General features: G+C 48.7%; 1 protein-coding gene and 1 long non-coding RNA gene across 3 annotated transcripts in view; both read left to right on the plus strand.

The window, feature by feature from the left end:
* Positions 1–27,259, plus strand: part of LOC142290868 (nectin-3-like protein) — a 67,461-nt gene that overhangs the window by 12,467 nt on the left and 27,735 nt on the right. The gene's annotated exons all lie outside the window — the stretch shown is intronic.
* On the plus strand, positions 2,963–3,524 carry LOC142281404 (uncharacterized). Its single transcript, XR_012743499.1, has 3 exons — positions 2,963–3,080; positions 3,206–3,340; positions 3,445–3,524. It is a non-coding gene; the product is annotated as an uncharacterized LOC142281404 (long non-coding RNA).

Genomic DNA, 27,259 nt, shown 5'->3' on the forward strand with positions numbered 1-27,259 from the left:
CTGCCGGCTCCGGCTCTCTGCACATGTAGCTGCTGTACACATCGGGTTAATTAACCCGATGTGTATAGCAGCTAGGAGAGCAAGGAGCCAGCGCTAAGCAGTGTGCGCGGCTCCTTGCTCTCTGCACATGTAGCTGCATTACACATCGGGTTAATTAACCCGATGTGTACAGCAGCTAGGAGAGCAAGGAGCCAGCGCTCAGTGTGCGCGGCTCCCTGCTCCCTGCACACAGCGCTGGTAACTAATGTAAACATCGGGTAACCATACCCGATGTTTACCTTAGTTACCAGTCTCCGCAGCTTCCAGTCGGCGGCTCCGTACAAGCGCAGCGTCGCTTGCACGTCGCTGCTGGCTGGGGGCTGTTCAGTGGTCGCTGGTGAGATCTGCCTGTTTGACAGCTCACCAGCGACCATGTAGCGATGCAGCAGCGATCCTGACCAGGTCAGATCGCTGGTCGGATCGCTGCTGCATCGCTAAGTGTGAAGGTACCCTTAGTCTTCAGTTGATCCAAATCTGATGCTGATAAAGATTGTTTGAGTTGATCTTCTGTGGACTTTATGTTCTCAGTAACCTGCTGAATCTCCTTCTGCAAAAATTCTATCGTTAATGTGATTATATCAATGGAGCACTTGTTCAAAATGGCTTCGAACTTATCACAAAAAAGAGGATTTTCTGAGAAGAGGGTTGGTCTGAGGGATACCCTCAGGCCTCTAGGTATCCTTTTCGTGCGGTGGTATTCCGCTAGAGTCACTAGGTGGAGGTCGAGTGCAGCTTGTCTTTGGAGTTCCTTTTCGTAGTCTCTACCCCGTAGCTCCTCAGGTGGTATCATCAAGAACTTGCTGGAGGTAGTAACTTTGGAGACTATATTTGAGGTTTCTTCGTCATTATAAGAAAAAGTTGAAAAATTTGGCTGTGACATTTGAACAAATGTTGGAGAGGGAGATCAGGAGCAAGAGCCAAAAATTATAGAACAAATAGGAGAGAAGCTCTGCGTCACCGATTTATATTTGCTCAGGGGAAAAAACAGACAAAAATAGAGTATACCCCGGCACACTATTACTCCCAAAGAAGATAAATCATGCGACTGTTCATATGCAAATTTCTTTTTATTGATCAAGTTGTGCTGTAAAATATGAAAAATGATTCGTCCAAACAAGTCAACGTTTCGGCTGTAGGCCTTCGTCAGACTGGACTTTATCTGAACATGATGACAGAGACAAAAAATCAATATCATAAATACAGGATTGACACAATGTGATTACGGTTTCCAACAAAAATGAAAGTAAATCAATGACATTTTAGACATTTAAGAAAAGGGTAGAGGCATATCATATCATTTTGTAATACAATTCCGTGATATAATGAAGAAACACTCCACTTGTAAAATACAAAGACTTGTGGAAACACATATACACCTTATAGCAGCATGGGTACGCTGAACATTGGACCGGGGATACACATAATTAGTGCTCATGTGACCGTGGTTAGTTTAAATGGAAAACCGACCATAGGGAGGAAGTTTGAAAAGGAGGGGGGGGGGAAATACATGATCAGGTATCTTATGGAACTCATTTAGCTTTGTCTCTACCAGCTATATATAACTTCCTTATGCTACCTGCAACCTTTTTATTGCCTCTTTTAGCCCTAAGGTGACGGCCTCTGACGTTTCCGGTCCTACCGGCGACATTGTATGTTATTGACCTGAACATAGGTAACATCCTTATACCATTTGCCTACTAGCATTGCCTTTTGTGGCTACAGACATGCCATCTGGTATCTGCCTTCTCTTTCTTTTATAGGACTCACCTATATTACCTACCATATATCGGTCTGCACCCTAGCAGTCTCCAGTCACACCCCCTCCCACTGGCCTGCAGGTGTGTCATTTCTTTAAACTCATACAACATACCCTTCAATAACACCACGCTCTCGCCAGTACCCAAAGTTCGCTGCCTCGGAGTGACCTTTGACTCTGCCTTATCCTTCATACCACACATCCAATCCCTCACCACCTCCTGCCGTCTTCAACTCAAAAATATTTCCAGAATCCGCCCTTTCCTCAATTTGCAATCAACTAAAATGCTAGTGCATGCCCTCATAATCTCCCGCCTCGACTACTGTAACATCCTCCTCTGTGGCCTCCCTGCCAACACGCTTGCCCCTCTCCAGTCCATCCTTAACTCTGCTGCCCGACTGATCCACCTCTCTCCTCAATACCACCCCGCTTCTCCTCTCTGCATGTCCCTCCACTGGCTTCCAATCTTCCACCGTATCCAATTCAAACTTCTAACACTGACCTACAAAGCTGTGCATAATCTTTCCCCTCCGTACATCTCCGAACTACTCTCCCACTACACTCCAACACGTCACCTCCGGTCCTCCCAAGATCTCCTCCTCTCCTCCTCTCTCATTCGCTCCTCACACAACCGACTCCAAGACTTCTCCCGAGCATCCCCAGTCTCCTGGAACTCGCTGCCTCAACACGTCAGACTATCCCCTACCCTTGCAAACTTCAAACGGAACCTGAAAACGCACCTGTTCCGAAATGCCTACAATCTACAATGAACTCGCTGCCGCCCGACCACCGTGCGGAGCTGCCGCCCGACCACCGTGCGGAGCTGCCGCCCGACCACCGTGCGGAGCTGCCGCCCGACCACCGTGCGGAGCTGCCGCCCGACCACCGTGCGGAGCTGCCGCCCGACCACCGTGCGGAGCTGCCGCCTGACCTACACCCCACCTATTGTCTCCTCCCCATAATCCTATAGAATGTAAGCCCGCAAGGGTAGGGCCCTCTTCCCTCTGTACTAGTCTGTCTACTGTAACTTGTATACGTATTTTGTATGTAACCCCCTTCTCATGTACAGCACCATGGAATTAATGGTGCTCTATAAATAAATAATAATAATAATAATAATAACATAAGGGTTCTGCTTGTCCACAGTGTAACACCGGCTGTACATTTCACATCTCTCATGACCTTATCCTCTACTTTATCCTTTACTCAGAATATGGATCCCACAACAATCCGACTGAGATAAGTGAGACATGTGAAGGTGATTCCTCTGCACAACCAACATTAGGTATCCACCGCAACTAGTTTATATATATACCTGTGCCTTACATATATGCCTGTATATGATGATAAGGGCATATTTAACACAACATTAATGGAATTAATTGTAATTCATGATTTCCTTACATTGAGATCCAGGAACCTACCACTAACCCTTGGGGTGTTAACTTTTCTGACGTGGCATGTGATACAGGCACTCCGTACATTTACATAAGAATCTTTGATCTACATGTTGCCAACCGCATGATTACACAAACTCCATAACAGGTATCTAATAATCACCAACTGTCCCTGTAGAACACCATGTTGATGTTTTTTATATGAACCTTTTTTATATGAACCTTACTTAACAAATGTCTTCTCTATTATAGCACATATCATAATTGATGCATTGTCCTCCGCTGTTTCTTGGCTCACGCCTCGGCGTGATTACATTCTGTCATACTTCCAGTGGTGAGTGACGCAGTGAGCTTTATGTGATGACAGTATCAGTTAGACTGCCTCCCTCCTTCTATAAGTGTTTCTCATTTCTTCATTTTCTTTATCTCTCTCTGGTTTGCATCTTTTCCTTCCTTTCCTCTGGTCCTTTTTTCCCCCCCTCCTTTTCAAACTTTCTCCCTATGGTCGGTTTTCCATTTAAACTAACCACGGTCACATGAACACTAATTATGTGTATCCCCGGTCCAATGTTCAGCGTACCCATGCTGCTATAAGGTGTATATGTGTTTCCACAAGTCTTTGTATTTTACAAGTGGAGTGTTTCTTCATTATATCACGGAATTGTGTTACAAAATGATATGATATGCCTCTACCCTTTTCTTAAATGTCTAAAATGTCATTGATTTACTTTCATTTTTGTTGGAAACTGTAATCACATTGTGTCAATCCTGTATATATGATATTGATTTTTTGTCTCTGTCATCATGTTCAGATAAAGTCCAGTCTGACGAAGGCCTACAGCCGAAACGTCGACTTGTTTGGACGAATCATTTTTCATATTTTACAGCACAACTTGATCAATAAAAAGAAATTTGCATATGAACAGTCGCATGATTTATCTTCTTTGGGAGTAATAGTGTGCCGGGGTATACTCTATTTTTGTCTATTTTTTCCCCTGAGCACCTATAAATCGGTGACGCAGAGCTTCTCTCCTATTGGATCTTCTCCTGGGGCTTGCCTCTCGTCGGGAGTTTGAGTGCGGCGAGGACTCGGGTAAGGTCTTCATTCATCCATTGAACTTGTGAGGCCAGTGCTTCAATAGTCCCGACAGGCGTAGCAGGGGCCGGCAGCGCCAGAGGAGGGAGTGCCACTAAGACGGGAGCGGTTTCAATTGGCCAGGGGGTCGCGTCAGGAGCATTGCCAGTTGGCGATTGCAGGGCCTTGATGGCCCGCTCCTTTAGTACTGTAAAGTCCAGGTCAGCATACTCCATCGTCCACAACCGGAGCTGTTTGCGATTTTCAGCAGACCCCAGCTCCTGTAGGAATTGCTCCACCAACATTTTATTACTGTCGGCCTCACTGATGGTGTCCATGTCCACCCGCTTCAGGGTCCGAAGGGCCGTTTGCAAGTACAGGGCATAGTCTCTGATACTGTCTGCGGGCCGCTGCCGGCACTGGTAAAACTGCATCCGCAACTCAGGCTCAGTCCGGGTCTCAAAGGCGGTCTGGAGTTTTTCAAAGATGGTGGCTACCGAGGCCCGGTCCGCGTCGGTCCAGGTCTCCGTCTCCTGCTCGGCCGCACCGGTTAGCTGCCCAAGTACCACCACTGCCTGCTGTCGACCAGTCATGGCATACAGGTCAAGGATTGGGGTGATCTTCCGGAACACCTGCAAGGCGTCAGGCTTCCCATTGTACTGGGGTAGCCAGGTAGCACCAGGCACGTACGTCAGGGAGATCGGCATTACCTGGGCGACCGCCGGGCCCACGGCCCTTTCCACTCCTCCGGCTGGGGCGAGGGCTGCCACGTTCCCTTCTTCGGGTGCCGCTACTTCTGCAGCTAGCGCCCCCGCGCCGTTTCCCATGGGCGCCGACATTTTCCTCCCATCCCCCCTTGGTTCTTTCTACCACTCCTTCTTTTGGGGCGGGGTTTCTCTTTTTCGCGCCTCCCCTGCTCGGGGAAGACGACTCGAGCGGGAACGTTTCGCGCCAAAGATGGCGGATCTTCAAATTTTGCAGCGGGACGCCGCTGACGGGAACTACAAGGCGCATTTCTACGGGTGAGTAGACTGGATCGATCCTGTTCATGACGCCAGAAGAATCAATGTGTACCGCCCCGCGGCCTCGGCTGCGACATCCGAGCCGCTCGGATCCGTGCTCGTTCTGCGGGCGGTGGCTCGAGCCTCTCACGGACCCAAGGGTCAGGTCGCTCTGCAAGGGGGAGGTTGGCGCTACGCGCCGGGGATGCGGGTATGCCGGTGTTGGGGTGGTTTTCCTGACGCCACCCACGGGTTGTGGTGATATGGGACACCACCGCTGCGGTGAAGATGGAGGGGCTCCCGGGAGAGATGGCAGGGCGCAGCTTGGTTGTTAACCCCTCAGTGGGTAGGGGCGGTGTGTCCCGGGGCCCGGTAGCGGGGAGGCTGCGGTGCGGGGCACAGTGCTGCGGTGCGGTGCAATGATGTCGTACTCCCAATTAAGTCACTCAGAGTCTCTGGTAAACCAAACGAGATGTAAGACGGGCGGCCCACGGCCAGCTGCAGCACTGGACGGTGTGACAGGGTCCCCCTTTCTCCTGCACCTCAACTTGTGTGGACCACGGTGCCTAAGCACGGGTGGTCCGCTCCCCGGCGGGTATGTCGTGGGAGTTCCTTTGCCCGCAGGTGCTGGCCCTTGGATCTATGGCCTCTGGCGGTGGCTGTTGTCCAGTCAGGTTGGGCTGTTGCCGTCAATCGGGACTTTGGGTGGGAAAGGACTCCGGGAGGTCCAGACCTCAATCAGTTAATTTGACTATATGGTGACCTACGGCCTAGTCAGGGTCTGAGTACCCTTCCTGGTGCTCCGGTAAACTGTTGGCTCCCCGGTTCGGTCCCCGCGGGCTCCAACCCAGTCCCGGTCCCTACGGTTCCACCGGTCATGTTCCCGGTCTCCTGCAGGTGACCCCTGCCGTCTGCCTGCCTGACTGTAGGGGGGTCCTAGGCTCCGACCTAGGCCCCGCACAGCACTGTGTGTGTCACACTCCTCTACTACCACTCAACTGTCTGAAACTGCCTTTGAACTTCCTGCCTCAGGCCAGCAGACTCCTCGGTGGGCGTGTCTTTCCGCCTGACTCCGCCCACCTGGTGTGCCTGTCTAACACTGAGGGAGGCAATCAGGTCTTGATTGAAAGGGTGTTACCTTCCTAGTGTGGGGAGGGGGTGTGTGGTGTGTGTAATGACCTGTGACCACTGGGCTCCAGGGCGTCACACTTGCAGAGGGGAGAAGCAGGGTGGTATTGAGGAGAGAGGTGGATCAGTCGGGCAGCAGAGTTAAGGATGGACTGGAGAGGGCGAGCGTGTAAGCAGGGAGACCTCAGAGGAGGATGTTGCAGTAGTTGAGGCGGGAGATTATGAGAGCATGCACTAGCATTTTTGTAGATTGCGAATTGAGGAAAGGACGGATTCTGGAAATATTTTTGAGTTGAAGGCGGCAGGAGGTGGTGAGGGATTGGATGTGTGGTATGAAGGACAAGGCAGAGTCAAAGGTCACTCCGAGGCACCGAACTTTGGGTACTGGCGAGAGCATGGTATTATTTATTGTAATAGATAGATCAGGTGGAGAGTGTAGGTGAGATGGAGGAAAGATGATCAGTTCAGTTTTGGCCACATTGAGCTATTTCCGATTAATCTTGAAGTGTATTGTGCAAGGTGCTCGTCATCTGGTGATCACCAAAAACTCCTGCACAATATAGAGGGGAAAAAAAATTGGATCTGGCACGATCCTTATTTTAATGTATCATAAAATCTTTTCTATATTTCTGTATTTATTCATATTTCATTAAGACATTTGCTATAGTGATAACCAACGCGCTTCACGGTGTTCTTGATCATAGATATAAGGGTAACGTCAGGGAAAAAAAAACTTGAACTAATAAAGTGCGAGAGCGTCATTAATTAACAAGTAGTAAATAAATACACACATTATACAGTCATATGAAAAAGTTTGGGCACCCCTATTGATGTGAACCTTTTTTCTTTATAACAATTTGGGTTTTTGCAACAGCTATTTCAGTTTCATATATCTAATAACTGATGGACTGAGTAATATTTCTGGATTGAAATGAGGTTTATTGTACTAACAGAAAATGTGCAATCCGCATTTAAACAAAATTTGACCGGTGCAAAAGTATGGGCACCCTTATCAATTTCTTGATTTGAACACTTCTAACTACTTTTTACTGACTTACTAAAGCACTAAATTGGTTTTGTAACCTCATTGAGCTTTGAACTTCATAGACAGGTGTATCCAATCATGAGAAAAGGTATTTAAGGTGGCCACTTGCAAGTTGTTCTCCTATTTGAATCTCCTATGAAGAGTGGCATCATGGGCTCCTCAAAACAACTCTCAAGTGATCTGAAAACAAATATTATTCAACATAGTTGTTCAGGGGAAGGATACAAAAAGTTGTCTCAGAGATTTAAACTGTAAGTTTCCACTGTGAGGAACATAGTAAGGAAATGGAAGAACACAGGTAGAGTTCTTGTTAAGCCCAGAAGTGGCAGGCCAAGAAAAATATCAGAAAGGCAGAGAAGAAGAATGGTGAGAACAGTCAAGGACAATCCACAGACCACCTCCAAAGACCTGCAGCATCATCTTGCTGCAGATGGTGTCAATGTGCATCGGTCAACAATACAGTGCATGTTGCACAAGGAGAAGCTGTATGGGAGAGTGATGCGAAAGAAGCCGTTTCTGCAAGCACGCCACAAACAGAGTCGCCTGAGGTATGCAAAAGCACATTTGGACAAGCCAGTTACATTTTGGAAGAAGGTCCTGTGGACTGATGAAACAAAGATTGAGTTGTTTGGTCATACAAAAAGACGTTATGCATGGAGGCAAAAAAACATGGCATTCCAAGAAAAGCACTTGCTACCCACAGTAAAATTTGGTGGAGGTTCCATCATGCTTTGGGGCTGTGTGGCCAATGCCGGCACCGGGAATCTTGTTAAAGTTGAGGGTCGTATGGATTCAACTCAGTATCAGCAGATTCTTGACAATAATATGCAAGAATCAGTGACGAAGTTATGCAGGGGATGGATATTTCAGCAAGACAATGATCCAAAACACCGCTCCAAATCTACTCAGGCATTCATGCAGAGGAACAATTACAATGCTCTGGAATGGCCATCCCAGTCCCCAGACCTGAATATCATTGAACATCTGTGGGATGATGTGAAGCGGCTGTCCATGCTCGGCGACCATCAAACTTAACTGAACTGGAATTGTTTTGTAAACAGGAATGGTCAAATCTACCTTCATCCAGGATCCAGGAACTCATTAAAAGCTACAGGAAGTGACTAGAGGCTGTGATTTTTGCAAAAGGAGGATCTACAAAATATTAATGTTACTTTTATGTTGAGGTGCCCATACTTATGCACCGGTCAAATTTTGTTTAAATGCGGATTGCACATTTTCTGTTAGTACAATAAACCTCATTTCAATCCAGAAATATTACTGAGTCCATCAGTTATTAGATATATGAAACTGAAATAGCTGTTGCAAAAACCCAAATTGTTATAAAGAAAAAAGGTTAACATTAATAGGGGTGCCCAAACATTTTCATATGACTGTATATATACATATATATATATATATATATATATACACAGTGCCTACAAGTAGTATTCAACCCCCTGCAGATTTAGCAGGTTTGATAAGATGCAAATAAGTTAGAGCCTGCAAACTTCAAACAAGAGCAGGATTTATTAACAGATGCATAAATCTTACAAACCAACAAGTTATGTTGCTCAGTTAAATTTTAATACATTTTCAACATAAAAGTGTGGGTCAATTATTATTCAAACCCTAGGTTTAATATTTTGTGGAATAACCCTTGTTTGCAATTACAGCTAATAATCGTCTTTTATAAGACCTGATCAGGCCGGCACAGGTCTCTGGAGTTATCTTGGCCCACTCCTCCATGCAGATCTTCTCCAAGTTATCTAGGTTCTTTGGGTGTCTCATGTGGACTTTAATCTTGAGCTCCTTCCACAAGTTTTCAATTGGGTTAAGGTCAGGAGACTGACTAGGCCACTGCAACACCTTGATTTTTTCCCTCTTGAACCAGGCCTTGGTTTTCTTGGCTGTGTGCTTTGGGTCGTTGTCTTGTTGGAAGATGAAATAATGACCCATCTTAAGATCCTTGATGGAGGAGCGGAGGTTCTTGGCCAAAATCTCTAGGTAGGCCGTGCTATCCATCTTCCCATGGATGCGGACCAGATGGCCAGGCCCCTTGGCTGAGAAACAGCCCCACAGCATGATGCTGCCACCACCATGCTTGACTGTAGGGATGGTATTCTTGGGGTCGTATGCAGTACCATCCAGTCTCCAAACGTCACGTGTGTGGTTGGCACCAAAGATCTCGATCTTGGTCTCATCAGACCAGAGAACCTTGAACCAGTCTGTCTCAGAGTCCTCCAAGTGATCATGAGCAAACTGTAGATGAGCCTTGACATGACGCTTTGAAAGTAAAGGTACCTTACGGGCTCGTCTGGAACGGAGACCATTGCGGTGGAGTACGTTACTTATGGTATTGACTGAAACCAATGTCCCCACTGCCATGAGATCTTCCCGGAGCTCCTTCCTTGTTGTCCTTGGGTTAGCCTTGACTCTTCGGACAAGCCTGGCCTCGGCACGGGTGGAAACTTTCAAAGGCTGTCCAGGCCGTGGAAGGCTAACAGTAGGTCCATAAGCCTTCCACTTCCGGATGATGCTCCCAACAGTGGAGACAGGTAGGCCCAACTCCTTGGAAAGGGTTTTGTACCCCTTGCCAGCCTTGTGACCCTCCACGATCTTGTCTCTGATGGCCTTGGAATGCTCCTTTGTCTTTCCCATGTTGACCAAGTATGAGTGCTGTTCACAAGTTTGGGGAGGGTCTTAATTAGTCAGAAAAGGCTGGAAAAATAGATAATTAATCCAAACATGTGAAGCTCATTGTTCTTTGTGCCTGAAATACTTCTTAATACTTTAGGGGAACCAGAGGCCTGGGAGTTTGAGGGTTCTGCGCAGGATCTTAGTTGTTCCCAGCACTGCGCTTTTCTGGACGGAGAGTTCAGATGTTGCTCCTGGAATCTGCTGCAGCCATTTTTCCAACTCAGGGGTCACTGCCGCAAGTGCTCCTATAACCACTGGACTCACTGTTACCTTCACCTTCCACATCTTCTACAGTTGTTCTTTAAGGCCCTGGTATTTCTCCAGCTTCTCATATTCCTTCTATTATCATTGCTGTCTTCTGATCCTTGTCTACTATCACGATATCTGGTTGGTTAGCTACCACTTGCTTATCCGTCTGGATCTTGACGTCCCACAAGATTTTGGCCCTTTCATTCTCCACCACTTTTTCTGCGGTCTCCCACCTAGACGTAGGGGGACCCATACGCTGTACAGATATTCCTGTATACAATTCCCGCTACTTGGTTGTGGCGTTCGGTGTACGCTGTTCCTGATTGCATTTTGCATCCTGCCACTATATGTTGGATTGTTTCCGTGGTTTCTTTACATAGTCTACATCTTGGGTCTTGTCTTGTGTGGTAGATTCCTGCTTCTATGGATCTGGTACTTAGCGCCTGCTCTTGTGCTGCTATGATTAGTGCCTCTGTGCTGTAGTGATGAGCGAGTACCAAAAAGCTCAGGTGCTTGAGGCTCGGGCCGAGCATCCCAAGATACTCGTGTACTCGGCCCGAGCACCGAGCCCAATGTTATCCTATGGGAGACCCGAGTATTTTTATGAAATGACCCCCGGCAGCATGTAGAAACCCTAAAAATGTCACAAAAGTCTCAGAAGAGTGCTCAAATGACATGGCAACAGCATGGGGAAGACGCCTTGAAGCATTTATCACTAAAAAGTCACAGCTGTGAACAATTTTATCCGAGTTTTACGCCATTTTTACGGACTCGCCAGAAAACCTTCCAAAATGACACCAAAATGATTTTTCATGGCAGAAATGTTAAGGGCACATACCCAATAGTGAGATAGAGCTGGTGTATGTTACTTTTTGAGATTAATACATGAAAGATTTTACGTAAAACATTGTGTGGCACTCCGATATCCCTGAGAAGAGACGTACATAAAGGCCTCTTGAGTCTAATGTGCCCATTTTGAGGAAGTGAGTCTTTGTAGTATTTTCCTTTGCCAGGGCAGTCCAAAATTGTGAGGTTCACCAATGCCCCTGCATACAGACGTGCATGAGGGCCTGTAAACCTGAAGTGCCCATTGTAAGGAAGTGGGTCTATTGTAGTATAGCCCTTACGCAGGGCAGCCAAAAATTGGGAAGCTCCACATTGTCCCTGGATAGAGATGTGCATGATGGCCTGTAAACCTGAAGTGCCCATTGTAAGGAAGTGGGTCTATTGTAGTATAGCCCTTTGGCAGGGCAGCCAAAAATTGGGAAGCTCCACATTGTCCCTGGATAGAGATGTGCATGAGGGCCTGTAAACCTGAAGTGCCCATTGTAAGGAAGTGGGTCTATTTTAGTATAGCCCTTTGGCAGGGCAGCCAAAAATTGGGAGGCTCCACATTTTCCCTGGATAGAGACGTGCATGAGGGCCTCAAAACATTAAGTGTCCATTGTAAGGAAGTGGGTCTATTGTAGTATAGCCCTTTGGCAGGGCAGCCAAAAATTGGGAGGCTCCACATTGTCCCTGGATAGAGACGTGCATGATGGCCTGTAAACCTGAAGTGCCCATTGTAAGGAAGTGAGTCTATTTTAGTATAGCCCTTTGGCAGGGCAGCCAAAAATTGGGAAGCTCCACATTGTCCCTGGATAGAGACGTGCATGATGGCCTGTAAACCTAAAGTGCCCATTGTATGGAAGTGGGTCTATTGTAGTATAGCCCTTTGGCAGGGCAGCCAAAAATTGGGAGGCTCCACATTGTCCCTGGATAGAGACGTGCATGATGGCCTGTAAACCTGAAGTGCCCATTGTAAGGAAGTGGGTCTATAGTAGTATAGCCCTTAGGCAGGGCAGCCAAAAATTGGGAAGCTCCACATTGTCCCTGGATAGAGATGTGCATGATGGCCTGTAAACCTGAAGTGCCCATTGTAAGGAAGTGGGTCTATTGTAGTATAGCCCTTTGGCAGGGCAGCCAAAAATTGGGAAGCTCCACATTGTCCCTGGATAGAGACGTGCATGATGGCCTGTAAACCTAAAGTGCCCATTGTATGGAAGTGGGTCTATTGTAGTATAGCCCTTTGGCAGGGCAGCCAAAAATTGGGAGGCTCCACATTGTCCCTGGATAGAGACGTGCATGAGGGCCTGTAAACCTGAAGTGCCCATTGTAAGGAAGTGGGTCTATTTTAGTATAGCCCTTTGGCAGGGCAGCCAAAAATTGGGAGGCTTCACATTGTCCCTGGATAGAGACGTGCATGAGGGCCTCAAAACATTAAGTGTCCATTGTAAGGAAGTGGGTCTATTGTAGTATAGCCCTTTGGCAGGGCAGCCAAAAATTGGGAGGCTCCACATTGTCCCTGGATAGAGACGTGCATGATGGCCTGTAAACCTGAAGTGCCCATTGTAAGGAAGTGGGTCTATTTTAGTATAGCCCTTTGGCAGGGCAGCCAAAAATTGGGAAGCTCCACATTGTCCCTGGATAGAGACGTGCATGATGGCCTGTAAACCTAAAGTGCCCATTGTATGGAAGTGGGTCTATTGTAGTATAGCCCTTTGGCAGGGCAGCCAAAAATTGGGAGGCTCCACATTGTCCCTGGATAGAGACGTGCATGATGGCCTGTAAACCTGAAGTGCCCATTGTAAGGAAGTGGGTCTATTTTAGTATAGCCTTTGGCAGGGCAGCCAAAAATTGGGAGGCTCCACATTGTCCCTGGATAGAGACGTGCATGAGGGCCTGTAAAACCTGAAGTGCCCATTGTAAGGAAGTGGGTCTATTGTAGTATAGCCCATTGGCAGGGCAGCCAAAAATTGGGAAGCTCCACATTGTCCCTGGATAGAGACGTGCATGATGGCCTGTAAACCTGAAGTGCCCATTGTAAGGAAGTGGGTCTATTGTAGTATAGCCCTTTGGCAGGGCAGCCAAAAATTGGGAAGCTCCACATTGTCCCTGGATAGAGACGTGCATGATGGCCTGTAAACCTGAAGTGCCCATTGTAAGGAAGTGGGTCTATTGTAGTATAGCCCTTTGGCAGGGCAGCCAAAAATTGGGAAGCTCCACATTGTCCCTGGATAGAGACGTGCATGATGGCCTGTAAACCTAAAGTGCCCATTGTATGGAAGTGGGTCTATTGTAGTATAGCCCTTTGGCAGGGCAGCCAAAAATTGGGAGGCTCCACATTGTCCCTGGATAGAGACGTGCATGATGGCCTGTAAACCTGAAGTGCCCATTGTAAGGAAGTGGGTCTATTTTAGTATAGCCCTTTGGCAGGGCAGCCAAAAATTGGGAGGCTCCACATTGTCCCTGGATAGAGACGTGCATGAGGGCCTGTAAACCTGAAGTGCCCATTGTAAGGAAGTAGGTCTATTGTAGTATAGCCCTTTGGCAGGGCAGCCAAAAATTGGGAAGCTCCACATTGTCCCTGGATAGAGACGTGCATGATGGCCTGTAAACCTGAAGTGCCCATTGTAAGGAAGTGGGTCTATTGTAGTATAGCCCTTTGGCAGGGCAGCCAAAAATTGGGAAGCTCCACATTGTCCCTGGATAGAGACGTGCATGATGGCCTGTAAACCTGAAGTGCCCATTGTAAGGAAGTGGGTCTATTGTAGTATAGCCCTTTGGCAGGGCAGCCAAAAATTGGGAAGCTCCACATTGTCCCTGGATAGAGACGTGCATGAGGGCCTGTAAACCTGAAGTGCCCATTGTAAAGAAGTGGGTCTATTGTAGTATATCCCTTTGGCAGGGCAGCCAAAAATTGGGAAGCTCCTCATTGTCCCTGGATAGAGACGTGCATGAGGGCCTGTAAACCTGAAGTGCCCATTGTAAGGAAGTGGGTCTATTTTAGTATAGCCCTTTGGCAGGGCAGCCAAAAATTGGGAAGCTCCACATTGTCCCTGGATAGAGACGTGCATGAGGGCCTGTAAACCTGAAGTGCCCATTGTAAGGAAGTGGGTCTATTTTAGTATAGCCCTTTGGCAGGGCAGCCAAAAATTGGGAGGCTCCACATTGTCCCTGGATAGAGACGTGCATGAGGGCCTGTAAACCTGAAGTGCCCATTGTAAGGAAGTGGGTCTATTGTAGTATAGCCCTTTGGCAGGGCAGCCAAAAATTGGGAAGCTCCACATTGTCCCTGGATAGAGACGTGCATGATGGCCTGTAAACCTGAAGTGCCCATTGTAAGGAAGTGGGTCTATTGTAGTATAGCCCTTTGGCAGGGCAGCCAAAAATTGGGAAGCTCCACATTGTCCCTGGATAGAGACGTGCATGATGGCCTGTAAACCTGAAGTGCCCATTGTAAGGAAGTGGGTCTATTGTAGTATAGCCCTTTGGCAGGGCAGCCAAAAATTGGGAAGCTCCACATTGTCCCTGGATAGAGACGTGCATGAGGGCCTGTAAACCTGAAGTGCCCATTGTAAAGAAGTGGGTCTATTGTAGTATAGCCCTTTGGCAGGGCAGCCAAAAACTGGGAAGCTCCTCATTGTCCCTGGATAGAGACGTGCATGAGGGCCTGTAAACCTGAAGTGCCCATTGTAAGGAAGTGGGTCTATTTTAGTATAGCCCTTTGGCAGGGCAGCCAAAAATTGGGAAGCTCCACATTGTCCCTGGATAGAGACGTGCATGATGGCCTGTAAACCTGAAGTGCCCATTGTAAGGAAGTGGGTCTATTGTAGTATAGCCCTTTGGCAGGGCAGCCAAAAATTGGGAAGCTCCACATTGTCCCTGGATAGAGACGTGCATGAGGGCCTCTAAACATTGTTCCCATTGCAAAGGAGCGGGTCTCCTGTCGTTGTAATGTCTATTCTGAAAGAATGGGCAAAAAAATTTCCAACTGGGGGTATATCTGAAACAACGGCCTAACTATTGTAACGGTCATCATGGTGGCGCATGAGGAGAAGGAGGAGCAGTCCAGCGATTATCCAAAGTCCAGAAGTATGTACCCATGGGTGAGTGGAGGTACATGGCAAATTCCCGTTACAAAATTTAAATTCCGCTCTCATTTGCTGGTGGTGTGGTGAAGTCTGGCCCAATCCAACCCTTGTTCATCTTGATCAGAGTCAGTCTGTCAGCATTTTCAGTTGACAGGCGGGTGCGTTTATCTGTAATGATTCCACCTGCGGCACTAAAAACATGCTCTGACAAAACGCTAGCGGCAGGGCAGGCCAGGACTTCCAAGGCGTAGAGAGCCAATTCATGCCACATGTCCAGCTTGGATACCCAATAATTGTAAGGCACAGAGGAATGTCGGAGTACAGTTGTTCGATCTGCAAGGTACTCCTTGAGCATCTGGGCAAACTTAGGATTTCTTATGGCACTACCCCGCACCTCAGGGGCTGTGGTACGTGAGGGGCTGAGAAAACTGTCCCACATCTTAAAGACTGTTCCCCTACCTCTGGCGGATTGGACTTGTGCCCCTCTCGGCTGTATGCCTTGGTTGTCCACTGATTCCTGAACTATGACGCTAGCGTTTTGTGAGGGGAATGCTTTGCCTACTTCCGTGACTATGGCCTTCCGGAACTGCTGCATTTTGGCTGACCTCTCCGCCTCGGGAATAAGAGACATAAAGTTCTCCTTGTAGCGTGGGTCTAACAGTGTTACCAACCAGTAATGATTGCTGGCCAAGATGTTCTTAACGTGAGGGTCACGAGACAGGCAGCTTACCATAAAGTCAGCCATGTGCGCCAGACTCTTAACAGCCAGTACTTCAGTATCCTGACCAACACGATGACTGAACATGCTGTCCTCCTCCTCCTCCTCATCTACCCTGTCCTCTGGCCAGCCACGCTGAACCGAGGATATGACTGGTGTGCATGTCATATCCTCAATTTGGCCGGAGAGTTGCTCCATGTCTTCTTCCTCCTCCTCGTCATAGTCCTCCACTGCACGTTGTGATGAGACGAGGCTGGGCTGTGTGTTATCACCCACACCCACTACTGTTTCTTGCTCCAACTCATCGCGCTCCGCCTGCAATGCATCATGTTTGTTTTTGAGCAGAGACCGTTTTAGAAGGCAGAGAAGCGGTATGGTGACGCTAATAATGGCGTCATCGCCGCTCACCATCTTGGTGGAGTCCTCAATGTTTTGGAGGATGGTACATAGGTCAGACATCCATCTCCACTCCTCAGGTGTTATGTGTGGAGTTTGACCCATTTCCCGACGGCTTAGGTGATGCAGCTACTCAACAACTGCCCTCTTCTGCTCACATATCCTGACCAACATGTGCAGAGTTGAATTCCAACGTGTGGGGACATCACACACCAGTCTGTGAGCCGGAAGATGCAAACGACGCTGAAAGCCGGCAAGGCCGGCTGAAGCAGTAGGTGACTTTCGAAAATGTGCAGACAGGCGGCGAACTTTTACCAGCAGATCAGACAGCTCTGGGTATGAATTTAGAAACCGCTGAACCACGAGGTTGAGCACATGGGCCACGCATGGAACATGTGTCAGCTGGCCTCGCCTCAAAGCCGCCACCAGGTTCCGGCAATTGTCACACACGACCTTTCCTGGCTTTAGGTTCAGAGGTGTGAGCCAGTGATCTGCCTGCTGTTTCAGAGCTGTCCACACCTCTTCTGCATTGTGGGGTTTGTCACCTATGCAGATTAGCTTCAGCACAGCCTGTTGCCGCTTCGCCGAGGCAGTGCTGCAGTGCTTTCAGCTTGGGACTGGTGTGGAGGGTAAAGTGGATGAGGATGCGCAGGAGGAGGAGGAGGTGGCTGAGGAGCTTGACATTCCGCAGCTGTAGAGTGTGGGTGAAACCCTGACTGAGGTAGGGCCTGCAAACCTTGGTGTGGGAAGGACGTGTTCCGTCCCTCGCTCAGACTGGGTCCCAGCTTCCACAATATTAACCCAGTGTGCCGTCAACGAGATGTAGCGGCCTTGCCCACAAGCACTTGTCCACGTGTCTGTGGTTAGGTGGACTTTGGGTGAAACAGCGTTGTTCAGGGCACGTGTGATGTTTTGTGACACGTGGTTATGCAATGCGGGGACAGCACACCGGGAAAAATAGTGGCGGCTGGGGACAGAGTAACGTGGGACAGCTGCCGCCATCAGGTCGCGGAATGCTTCTGTCTCCACCAGCCTAAAAGGCAACATTTCCAGCGCAAGCAGTCGCGAAATGTTAGCATTTAGAAGTGTGGCAAGTGGGGTGTCGCGGGCGGAGGAGGTGACGCTGCGCTCTCCCACTGCTCGGGTCCGGCTGCTGCTGCTGCTCGGTGGTGGCTCGAGCGGTGGGCCGGATCCCGGGGACTCGAGCGGCGTTCCTCGCCCGTGAGTGAAAAGGGGGGTTGATTGTGGGGATTGATTATATTGTCCGTGACGCCACCCACGGTTGTGGTGATTTTGGTGACACCACCGCTGCTCTAGACGGGGATCCCGGGAGCGGTGACAGGGAGCAGCTTTGTTGGTAGTTCTCCCCTCCGTGGGTAGGGGGTTGGTTGTCCCGGGGCTCGGTGATGGGGTAAGTAGGGATGATGGCAGGCGGGTTGCGGGGCTTGGTGAGGTGCAGGGTCGCAGAGGCAGCGCTGTGCCGCACGGCACGGTGGTACTCACTCAGCCTGAGACGATGACATAGTTCTAGGTAAAACACACGGCTGGAAAGACTGGTCCCACGGACGGCTGCTGTTGCTTTTCCCCGGCAGGTTGACGGTGACTGTCTCTCCCTGCACCTACGCTCTATGTTGATTCCGGTGGGTTCCCACCGGTAACCCGCTCCCCGACTTGGATGTGGGCCGGAGGAGCCCCTTTTGCCCGCAGGCGCTGGCACTGGGAAACGGTTGCCCTTGGCGGTGTCTCCCCTTCACGGTTGGACGGTTGCCTTCTGTCGGGACTTGACTGTTCGGAGACCCGGGAGGTACCATTCACTAACGGATTCGGCAATTTCTCGGCGACTCCTAGCCTTGCCGGGGTCCGAAAGGCCCCTGCCAATGGTGCTGGCTTCTCCTTGTGTATCGGTCCGGTACCGCCGGGCCACCGCCCGTCCACAGTCCTTACGGTAAACTCCGATAGGCCACTCCTGCAGACGGTCACCACCGTCTGCCAACCTTGCTGTTCCGTCTGGGCCACACACCCGGACTCTGTCAGTCAGTTGCTCTACTGCTACACTTTCCCTCCTTCCACTTTCACTGTCAAAACTCAACTGCTCCTTTTCCCTCCTCCAGGACTGTGAACTCCTTGGTGGGTGGAGACCAACCGCCTGGCTCCACCCCCTGGTGTGGACATCAGCCCCTGGGGAAGGCAACAAGGATTTTGGTGTCTGGCTTAGATGTGCCTAACCGGGGTGTAGGGTGTGGTGGTGTAGTACTGTGGCGCCCCTGAGGCTTCCGTCGCCACAGGACATTGCACCCCATCCAGCGGTGTGATGTCCCATTCTGGGTGAGGAAAGGAGTGAACGCCGGTCCCCTGGTAAATCTACACAACACCCATTGTTAGGTACACACTGGGACCAGGGATAGTGGCAGCAACCCTCCCATGCTGCATGCTGGGAGGGGCTGTAAGACCCATCCCTGCTCCTATAGGGTACAGCTTAGCAACTGGGGAGGTGGGAGAAGCCACCAGAGAGTAGACCGAGAAAGGAAGGTCAAGTTTGAGTAGTCTTAGAGAGAGGGGAGAAGGAGGAGGAGGCCTGCAGGAGGCAGGCAAGGAGGAGAAGTAGAAGAAAAGCTCTAGTCAGTCAGGAGCTAAAGAAAGAAGAAAGTGACGCTTCCTGGTGAAGACCCTGGGACTGAGAGGGTCCAGGTGACACCAAGCAGAGGAAGAGAAGGGATTCCAGGGCCACGGATAGCTAGTGAGCTGTGGTGGCCTGTTCCACAAGAACATCGGTGGAGGGATCAAGCTGCAACAGGGGACGGTCCCTAGAAAAGGGAGGAGCGGAAAAACATCTCCTCAGTAAAAACCGAGGCCCAGGGAAAGTTGTAAACTCCCCGGGCCACAGCCCACAGCAGAACCTCTAGAAAAGGGGCAAGTAACCGACAGGCGAGCTCCCAGCCTGGAGGCTGTAGTGGAGGCCGAGCAGGTTCATCCTAAAAGAGCTAGGCTTAGGAAGACAGCTGAAGACAGAGACACCTGAGAGAAGGGTACCGGTTTTCATTCCAGGAATCACCCAGAAATGGCGCAGGTCCCTGACAGTGGGTTCCAGTCGTCTGAGGGCACCAGTAAGCGCCTACCAGGATGTGTGAGTAAACAACTTGAAACTGCACCCTTGGTGTTGCCTCTGTTATTCCGTCTGCCTAGACTTCCACTACACCATAGACTCTCACGAGCACCAACTGTGCTCTGGGGCACCGCTCCACCTGTGGGGAGCAGTACCACCATTGCTGCCATATCATCACCCCGGAGGCCTCACACAGCAGCGGCGGCTTCATAGCCGCAAACCACAGGTGGCGTCACGACAAACATAAACTTTATCCACCAAGCATATTTAAACTGACACCCACCAGGGCCACGGAGCCGGGCCCCGCCACCACTGACGACCCCCGGACTAGTCCGGCCCGGCACCGGGTGTCCCATAGCCCTGGGGTGGGTGAGTCAGTACCTGTGGCCCCTGGCTTGTCCAGGGCGCCACAGAGGCGTTGGCAGTGTATTTGCGCCTGCGTTCAAAGGTTTGCTGAATGGATAACTGAACGCTGCGCTGGGACAAGGACGTGCTTGATGATGGTGTTATTTCTGCGTGGGCAACTGCAGGTGCAGGGCCAGAGGAGGCTTGTTCGTAGGCATCATGGACAGGGGATTGGCTCGCATGCACAACAAGCGAAGACGTAGCAGTGACCTCAGCAAGCACTGCTTCTCGACTCTGTTGTACATCCCACAAAGTCGGGTGCTTGGCTGACATCTGCCTGATCATGCTGGTGGTGGTCAGGCTGCTAGTTTTGGTACCCCTGCTGATGCTGGCATGGCAGGTGTTGTAAATGGCCTTTTTAGAATCATCTGGAGCCAACTTAAAAAACTGCCAGACTCGGGAAGACCTAACATTTGTACAGGCACCTTGTGTCGTGTTGTTGTTCCGGGGAACGGTTGCCTGACTTCTGCCTGGAGCCACCACCCTGCTTCTTACTGCCTGTTGGGATGCAACGCCTCCTTCCCCCTGTGCACTGCTGTCCTCACTCTGCATATCCTCCTGCCAGGTTGGGTCAGTTACTGGATCATCCACCACGTCGTCTTCCTCTTCCGCACCCTGCTCCTCCTCCTGACAATTGTGTCTCATCATCGTCCACCCCTTGTTGAGACACGTTGCCAACTTCGTGAGAACGTGGCTGCTCAAATATTTGGGCATCTGTACATACGATCTCCTCATGACCCACTTCAACAGGAGCTTGCGAGAGGCCAGAATGTGCGAATGGGAACGTGAACAGCTCTTCCGAGTGTCCAAGTGTGGGATCATTAATGTCCGAGGACGTGTACTCAGCCTTGTGGTAGGAAGGAGGATCAGGTTCTGAAATGTGCGGTGCAGTATCACGGCTACTGACACTTGACCGTGTGGAAGACAGAGTGTTTGTGGTGGTGCCAATCTGACTGGAACCATTATCCGCTATCCAACTAACAACCTGTTGACACTGGTCTTAGTTCAAGAGCGGTGTACTGCTGCGGTCCCCAAGAATTTGGGACAGGACGTGCGAGCGAGTAGATGTGGCCCTTTGTTGTGGCGAAATTAGAGCTTGCACACGACCTCGGCCTCTGCCTGCACCACCATCACGTCCACTTCCTTGTTCGTTGCCAACGCCCTTGCGCATATTGCAATGCTGTGCTGACGTGTATTATTCACTAGACTTGTGCGTTATATCCTAGTTTGTGCAAAACGCACACAAGTGCACCTGTACACTGCCACACACGTGCGGTTTTTAAATGCAAGCACGGACGCAATAAGAACCTAACAGGTTTTTAGGAGCGACAATTACTGAGAAGTCTGACACTATCAGGACTGTTTTAGACTGTGTACACCAGCCTCAGATATGATGAAGGCTGGTATACGGTCACCACTAGGAATGGCTATATACCCTGCCTGCCTGTATACAGCAACAATAGTCCGGAGAAGGACTCTTCTCCTATACTCCTGTGTCGCCCGGGGACCAGGGGTACTCAGATCCGGGCCACAGAGTCACTTCTGTGGGTATCACGATGGCGTGACCCGGTCTGTGATCCCAGGCTCCACAGTAAAAGGGGATTTGGTAAGGGAGATTGTCCGTGACGCCACCCACGGTTGTGGTGAGGTTGTGACACCACCGCTGCTCTGGACGGGGATCCCGGGAGCGATGACAGGGAGCAGCGTAGTTGTTATGTCCCCTCCGTGGGTAGGGGGGTTGGTTGTCCCGGGGCCCGGTGATGGGGTAAGCAGGGAGCAGGGCGCAGTGCTGCGGTGCGGTGCCCGAGGGCACGGGCGTACTCACAAGTAAGTCACACGGAGTCACTGGTAAACTAGGAATTGCCGGTGTCCGCAGCCTTCGGTACGGGGGTGTTAGTGTCCCACACACGGTGCAGCAGCCCTTGTTGTTCTTTCCCTGCAGCCAGGTGCCTTTCTCTCCACTCTCTTCCTCTTTCTCCTCAGCCGGGAACGGGGAATCCACTCCCCTGTAGTGATCCGGGTACCCAGGTACCGAGGGGCCACCGCCCTGCTCCGGCTACCTGTTCTGGCCCCTTCCTCACTACAGCCTGTTCCGGCCCTCTCGGAGCACGCTTTGCTTTCAGCCTGGGAGCTACAGCTCCAGGCTCCACTTCTGTCTCCTCTCCAAACACTCTGCTCCAGCCCCTCCCCTCTGCTCTGCTTTTTCTCCTACCCTGGGGGATGTGGTTTGTCTTGCTGCATCGGTGTGGGATCAGATTACCAAGGAGGATTAACTCTTTCTGTGACAACCTGGCTGTGCCAGGGCGTCACACTCCGACCTGGCTATACCCTGCCTGCCTGTATACAACTATAATAGTCCTGAGACGGACTTCTGGTCACACTGTTTGCAGCCCTGCTACGGAAATAACTATAAAGGGCCGCAAACCTTTCCCTGAAGCAGCAACACTCTCCCTGCACTGACTGTCTGGATGGCTGTGTGCAGAGCACAGCGCGCCTGCCGGTATAAAGGCTCAGTCACGCTGTGCAGGCCGGCCAATCACTGCAATTCCACAACTAACAGGGCTGTGGCATTGCAGTGGTCTGCCAGCCAATCCCTGCATGAGGGCTGGCTCTCAAAAGAGCGCCAACATGCAGGGATGAAGACCACGAGTACAGCACGAGTATCGCGAGATTACTCGGTCCCCGCCGAGTAGCCCGAGTACAGTGATACTCGTGCGAGTACCGAGTAGTGACAAGCATACTCGCTCATCACTACTAGGGATCCAAAGCAGAGGATGGCAGACAGGTAAATCCTCTAAAGACTTCAGGAGTCCAGGTTAGGCCTAGGACACAAGTGGAATGCGATGTATATATATAAAAAAAAAAAAATCGCATTCTACTCGGACCAATTCTAGCGTATATGTCAGCACCCATGAGCGATATTTTCTCAGCCCTAATCGGACCGAGAAAACAATCGCAGCATGCTGCGGGTGCAATGCGATACTTGTTTCACTCGCACCCATTCAAATCTATGGGGCGAAAGAAATTGCACTGCACTCGCAGTACACCGGTGCAACGCAAGTGCAGAGCGTGAATCGCAATAGCCGGCAACGGAGGAGAGTGAGAGATAAATCCCTCCCCTTCGCAGCGCCGGCCCGCCCCCCGCAGCTGTGGTCTGATCGCACGATCGGACAACAGTTGCATGATACTCGGCTCCTGCTGCGAGTGTGAGCCAAGTGTCACGCGAGGACTCGTACATAACCCCGTGTGGCCTCGGCCTTACAGGCAGACTGCAAACAGGATTGAGAAGCACTGGTCCATCAGCTGAGGTGGCTTAAGTAGGTAATTGGCAGGAAACAGGGCGGGAACATAGAAGCTGGGGAATCCATATTGACTGAGGGCAAGGTGAGGGCAGCAGAACAAAAAGCAAGATGGCCATTGGATAAAAACAGATTAAAGCAAAACGACAGAAAACCTCACAGGTACTGGTAGCTGCAGTCAGACAGGAGACATCCTGGACACTACAGACCGGTGGCAGAGGTCCTGGAAGTTTGGGAACAGTTAACAGAGGTACTGAAAGCTGCAGGCAGAAAGGAAACATCCTGGGACCGCAGACAGGTAGCAGATGTACTGGAAGATTGGGAACAGGTGGCAGAGGTAATGGAAGCAGAAAGACAGCATTAAGGAGACTGCAGAGAGGTAGCAGAGGTCATGGAAGATGAGGAAAAGGTAGCAGAGGTACTAGAAGCAGACAGGTGACATCCTGGAGACTGGTGATAGGTAGCTGAAGTCCTGGAAAGGCAAACAAAGAGACTTAATACCAAGACATAAGTATGTGTCTTGGTAGACCTTATATAGGTCAGAAAGCTAATCACATGGGAGCTCACTGGACTTCTTGCAAAATCCGACATGAAGCATAAAAACGTTTAGTGAACCGGGGTGAACAGAGCAGAGCCTGGACCCTGGGACAGGTGTGTAACAAAATATATTCACTATTATTTAGTTTACGATGGCCTAGCTGTCGCGACACAGCCGGAGAACTAAATACTCTAACAGAGCGAAATGTAGAAAAGCTAATCTGCCTCGGAGTAGTCCCCAAAGATATAGAAAGCCCCCGACATGTAAAGATTACGGTGATATAGGAAAACACAATACGTAGCTAGAGAACAGAGTCAGCAAAGATGAGGCCCAAAACTATCTGCATAAGAAAGAGCACTGCACTGCAACCGTAAAATCCCTAATAAATACCAGCACGCCTCACATGGAAAAATACTGAACAGACTCTCCCCCGCTATATCAGTACTCTGGTGTTACTGGGATCCGAGAAAAACATTGATATAGAGAGGGGACTGAATATTGTACCAAGCATGACAAAACACAATACATAACAGAACATGGAGCAAGGTACACAGATACTCCCAGCAGGGAATAATCCAATTCCACCAGGAACTCCACACAGGCAAAATCACAAGAAAGTGAAAAACCCTAAGCAAACGTACAAGACCAACTTATCTGAGAGGAGTTCTGGTAGACACAGAGAACAGGGCTGGTTTCAAGAAGTCTTTAGAACACAGGAAATACAATTGAGCACCGGCAAGGAACAAAAGGAAGCTACATAGTTATATATGCCCAAACCAAATGGCCTGATTGCAAATCCTACTCAGCTGTCTAGTTCCCACTCAGCAAGTCAGCTGTATTACCAGCACTGACCTCAAGAGGGAGCCCCAAACTGGAATCTAATTCAGATATATTCACAACAGGTGGGTGTAATATATATATATATATATATATATATATATATATATATATATATATATATATATATATATATATATATAACTACTACCCTCTCCCCCCCTATGGGTGGTTATTTGTCCTTCCTCATTCTCGGGTCCTCTACCAGACGCCTGGGAGTTTGAGGGTTCTGCGCAGGATCTTAGTTGTTCCCAGCACTGCACTTTTCCGGACAGAGAGCTCTATGTATATATATATATTAAATTTTATATATATATATATATATATATATATATATATATATATATATATATTATTTTATCGTTATTTAGTTGGTGTAATTATAGTATCTTAAATTATTATATATTTTTTATGTAAAATAAAAATGTACCTACTACATTCTGTACAGTGTATATTTTTTGTAAGTAAAACAAACTGATTTTCACTTACTAATAGTAATGAGTGAATATACTCTGCACTATTTGTTACTCGCACTAATATTAAGGTATTTGCGATATCCGTTATACAGCCTCCAGGTGTCCCATCAGCTGGGAACTCCAGGAACGTTAAAGGCTCTCTTAAAGGCTCCCTTAAAGTTATCGGGTTGACAGTTGCTGCAAGACCCGGTAACTGTAAGCTCTGGTAACCTAAAGGATTTTTCTGTGTTTTGTGTTTAATTTTTTTTTATTAGAAAATTAGTAAATGGGGGTATCTCATAGCTTGTAGATCCCTCCCCAATACTAATCTAGGGCTTAGTGGCAGCTGTGAGCTATCACTAACCTTTATATTACCCCAATTGCCACCGCACCAGGGCAATCGGGAGGAGCTGGGAAAAGCGCTGGGATTGTCACATCTAATAGATACAACAATTCAGGGCGGCTGTAGGCTGCAATTTTTAGGCTGGGAGGGCCCAATAACCATGGGCCCCTTCAGCCTGAGATTTCCAGCCCCCAGCTGTCAACTGTATCTTGGTTGGGTATCAAAATTAGGGAGAATGGCATGCTTTTTTTAAAAAATATTTAAATAATTAAAAAAAACTGCATGTGGTCCCTCTTAGTTTGATAAGTTGCTAAGACACGGTTGGGGGCTTCAACCTGTAGCCGTATGCTTTTATCTGTAATGGGTATCAATATATGGAGGATCCTGCAACAATTTTTTTATTTATTTATTTTTACACTCCAATAGGGAACTCAGACAGTTACTGTGAGGGCACCCAATCAGAGACGCTGGCAGAGAGCGTGGGTGGGGGTAGCAGTGAATATGTATGAGATTTCATGATCGTTTACATATGTATTCTGTGTAGTAATTTTATACAAATTCTTTGACTTTTCTTTTTTTCATTCAAAATTCTATTAACTCTAGAATGAAGGAATCCCCTGTACATATGTAGGTCAGTGAAGAGTTATATATAAACCTCTCGTTGAGCTATTTTTCATTTTTTTTTTTGCATCTTGCATGCAATACTGACTGTTAGAAAACCAATTCATCAATAAAGAATAAATCCTGCAAAAAATGTTGCACCACACTTGTATAAGAATAAAACATACCGCTTATTGAATATATATATATAATATATATATATATATATATATATATACAGTTAGGTCCAGAAATATTGTTCAATGTTCGCGAGTTGGGCTCTGCATGCCACCACATTGGATTTGAAATGAAACCTCTACAACAGAATTCAAGTGCAGATTGTAACGTTTAATTTGAAGGTTTGAACAAAAATATCTGATAGAAATTGTAGGAATTGTCACATTTCTTTACAAACACTCCACATTTTAGGAGGTCAAAAGTAATTGGACAAAAAACCAAACCCAAACAAAATATTTTTATTTTCAATATTTTGTTGCGAATCCTTTGGAGGCAATCACTGCCTTAAGTCTGGAACCCATGGACATCACCAAACGCTGGGTTTCCTCCTTCTTAATGCTTTGCCAGGCCTTTACAGCCGCAGCCTTCAGGTCTTGCTTGTTTGTGGGTCTTTCCGTCTTAAGTCTGGATTTGAGCAAGTGAAATGCATGCTCAATTGGGTTAAGATCTGGTGATTGACTTGGCCATTGCAGAATGTTCCACTTTTTTGCACTCATGAACTCCTGGGTAGCTTTGGCTGTATGCTTGGGGTCATTGTCCATCTGTACTATGAAGCGCCGTCCGATCAACTTTGCGGCATTTGGCTGAATCTGGGCTGAAAGTATATCCCGGTACACTTCAGAATTCATCCGGCTACTCTTGTCTGCTGTTATGTTATCAATAAACACAAGTGACCCAGTGCCATTGAAAGCCATGCATGCCCATGCCATCACGTTGCCTCCACCATGTTTTACAGAGGATGTGGTATGCCTTGGATCATGTGCCGTTCCCTTTCTTCTCCAAACTTTTTTCTTCCCATCATTCTGGTACAGGTTGATCTTTGTCTCATCTGTCCATAGAATACTTTTCCAGAACTGAGCTGGCTTCATGAGGTGTTTTTCAGCAAATTTAACTCTGGCCTGTCTATTTTTGGAATTGATGAATGGTTTGCATCTAGATGTGAACCCTTTGTATTTACTTTCATGGAGTCTTCTCTTTACTGTTGACTTAGAGACAGATACACCTACTTCACTGAGAGTGTTCTGGAC

The sequence above is a fragment of the Anomaloglossus baeobatrachus genome, chromosome 2 (genome assembly GCF_048569485.1).
Source record: "Anomaloglossus baeobatrachus isolate aAnoBae1 chromosome 2, aAnoBae1.hap1, whole genome shotgun sequence".
Classification (NCBI taxonomy): domain Eukaryota; kingdom Metazoa; phylum Chordata; class Amphibia; order Anura; family Aromobatidae; genus Anomaloglossus; species Anomaloglossus baeobatrachus.